This window comes from Euprymna scolopes, chromosome 5 (genome assembly GCF_053919585.1).
Source record: "Euprymna scolopes isolate OS-2025 chromosome 5, ASM5391958v1, whole genome shotgun sequence".
NCBI lineage: Eukaryota > Metazoa > Mollusca > Cephalopoda > Sepiida > Sepiolidae > Euprymna > Euprymna scolopes.
The window spans coordinates 13,282,917-13,286,696 of NC_136486.1; positions in this window are offsets into that span (position 1 = coordinate 13,282,917).

Genomic DNA, 3,780 nt, shown 5'->3' on the forward strand with positions numbered 1-3,780 from the left:
GACCTCAATCAGATTGTTTACGAACCCACCCGCTTCCCCTGAGCTGTGCCCATGTTCCGTTTTATCTCCTCTGGAATCCTCTGACCACTCCGTTGTATCAGTAAAGATAAAAATGAAATGTAATAGGTCTTCAGACGTACCTCTCCACCGTACTGTATATCGATACTCTATGGCTGACTGGGAGAGCTTCCGTACATTCATATCTGACCTACCTCTGCATTCCATGTTTAAAAAGGATGTGTCCTCTATAGTATCAGATCTGACCGAATGGTTAATTGGATGCATAGACCGATTCATACCATCCAAAAAATCCGAGCAAAAACCTAACAGCCAGCCATGGTTCTCCCCTGAATATGCTGCTGCCATCGCGCACAGAAATCACTTTTTCCATAGTTACCAACGTAATAGATGTACCGAGACTACAGCTGCTTTCAGGACTGCCAGCAACCACTGTAAAAGAGTAATAACACATGCAAGAGAGCTATATGCTAAGTCTGTTAAATCCAAAGTAGCTGAGCAGCGGCTTGGTTCCCACCAGTTCTGGCAAATAACAAACAGGATCTTGAACAGAAGCGTGTGTTCTATCCCAACTATCATCAATGGTCATCTCGTCAGCATCAGACAAGGCCAGACTATTTGCCAAGAACTTTGCAGCTAATTCTACCCTATGGGACAATGACCATCAACTCCCTGTATTTCATCCTATAACAGACAACACGCTATGCAACATACAAATATCTGTGCGTGAGTTCGCCAAGCTAATCAAGAATCTAGATTCCAGTAAAGCAACTGGTCCTGATGGCATTCCAGTTATAGTGCTGAAAAAACTCCAACCAGAACTTGCCTCCATACTTACAAAACTGTTTAAGCGTTGCCTTAAGGAGAAGTGCTTTCCAACGCCCTGGAAAATCTCATCAGTATGCCGTGGATTTAAGAATTCAGGTGAAAAGTTATCTCCCTCTTAGTACAGACCAATAAGTCTCCTGTGTGTCATGAGTAAGTTGTTGGAATCCATATTAAATAAAGAAGTAGTCAACCACCTCAACAGAAACAACCTTCTTAGTGACATGCAATATGGTTTCCGCTCTGCAAGATCTAACGCGAATGTGCTAACGGTTATATATAGGATTAGTGAATCTCTTGCAAAGGTTTCCTTTTCAGGGCAATTGCTCTTGACATATCGAAGGCCTTCAATAAGGTATGACATAAGGGCCTACTTCACATAATTTCAAGCTACGGTATTACTGGAAATGTTTTCTCAATCATTAAATCATTTCTCTCTGATAGGTTTATAAGAGTAGTGGTTGATGGGCAGAAATCAGAGGCCACCAGTATTAATGCTGGAGTCCCCCAGGGGTCCATCCTAGGCCCAACTCTCTTCCTGATCTACATCAATGATCTCCCAAAACACATGCTTAAATCATTCGTTGACATCTATGCTGATGACACGACCATCTATGGCAACACATCAAAGGCCGTAAATGATGATGTTCTGTCTGATTCTCTATCCTCTGATCTTGATTACGTGGTACTATGGGGGAAGAGGTAGCTGGTCACTTTTAATGCATCCAAAACCAAAGCTTCTATCTTTAAATCATCAACGCCCTGATCCCCATCTGGCATCAATTGAAATGGATGGCTCTCGTCTTTGGGAGGCTCCATGTTTTGACAAGCTTCTGGGTTTGACCTTTATTCCTGATCTGAAATGGAACACATACATAAAATCTGTTGCCAGGGGAGCTGGGAAAATGGTGGGATCCTTCTACCGCTCCAGAAGATATCTCACTACTGATGCAATTCTCTATCTTTATAAAAGCCAAGTACGTCCAAGGATGGAGTACTGCTGCCACATCTGGGCAGGAGCTGCTAAAAACAGCCTGTCCTTCATTGACAGAGTACAAAAAAGACTTCGTGGCTTAGTGGGGATGCCCTTTTCTCTTCCCTGCAACCTCTCTCCCACAGAAGAGACGTTTCGAGCCTGTCTTTATTTTATCGTTATTTCCATGACAGGTGTTCGTCTGAGCTCCAATCCCTCGCCCCCCCCTCGCCAATCTTTCACGAGAAATACCCGTCTGGCTGAAACTACTCTCAATAATTTTCCCCACTCTCTATCTGTGCCTAAATCCAAACGTAGATTCCATGAGAAAAGCTTCTTTCTTAAAACTGCACGCCAGTGGAACTCTCTGCCGCTTGCCTGTTTCCCATCTGACTACAACTTGGACGTCTTCAAGTCCAACATAAACAAACTCCTGACAAACCGCCCCCTTAAGTAAGACACTCTATCAAAACCCCAATATTAATGATTACTACAATACTATCTCATTGATTACTGTACACGCAATAACCCTTATCCCTGAGTGGCCTTCTGGCCTTGATAAATGGTGACTCCCATGTAAAAAAAGAAGAAAAAATAAATAGAAATTTCCAGTTCACACCTTTAAGAATTTGTGTTCAGCCCAACCGAGAAATATAGACATCCATACAACAAACGCTACTAGACTTGTTATTAGAAGCAAACATGACGAAAACATGGCGAACAGATAAAGCGATGATTTATCTGATGATGATTTATTTAGGAAATGGCAGAAATGAAATATCGAATATGTTAAATATATAATATTCTACTTATTCCTTCCTTGGTTTCTCCGTAGGTTACGCTTTGAAAAATGACACATTTTTGAAGGACAAAGTGTTTCAAAAAATGCCAAAATACGCGAATTTTGGCTTTAAAAACGCCAATCTGAAAACTGAACAATGATATGAGAGTGATCTCCTTTGGATGTAGCCTTCGAATATTATTATAATAATATAAAATCCTTGTTGTAATGATGTGAAACAGAAACTCGTAGTAATTTCGATGTGCAGCGGTTTATCACCGAAGAAAGATGTAAACGAAAACGATACGTAAAAAAGAACATTCCAAGGAAACAGACTTGTCTTTTAAAAAAAAAAACAATTATATACGGCTACTTCGAAAAATATAAAAACATTATTTGCCAGTAAAATTATTGTATTAACAATTTCTTAATGTTGTAGTATAAAAGTCAAACATTTGGTAACCGTGTTTTTATTTCGGGTACTCTAATCACATCTTAAATATTATAAAATAGACACGTCAACAAGGTTATAAAGATAAATATAATCCGCTTGAACTGAGGTGCTAGTCCGTAGAAGTAAATTAAACATTGTCTCTTATTATGTGGTTTTATTATTTGTATAACTTTCTGAGTTTTTATTAGTACTTATTAATTTATCTTATTTGGACGAGTTCTATATTTAAAATACAACGGACATTATTTTCATGGAAATTTCAATAATCTAATATTTGTGCGCCCAAAAACTATATTATTTGCGCTATCCAAAAACATATTAGTTTTACCAATACATATTTATTGATTAAATATATTTCTCACCCAGTTGGATGTCGTCCTAGTAAGGACAATAATGAGTTTTGTTGCAATTTAAAAATATCATTTGTCTTGGAATGCATCGTGATTTGTGTAATCTCATGGACATATTGGAAGATTTCCGCCTAGAACGTGCATCCGGTTGCTATGCTCGTCACGTTCTATTTTGCCAAAATGATTCTCATACGTTGTCCTATTTTTAATCTGCCAGGGAAAATAGCCGAGTAATGGAGAATCGGGGACAGAAACACGGAAGGAACGATGAACCAATACTAATAATGATAATAATAATAATAATAAGGCGAACTGTAAGATTGTCGGAGTTAAATCCAAAAAGAAGGAGAGTTGGCAATTGAAATTATATGGAAGAAAG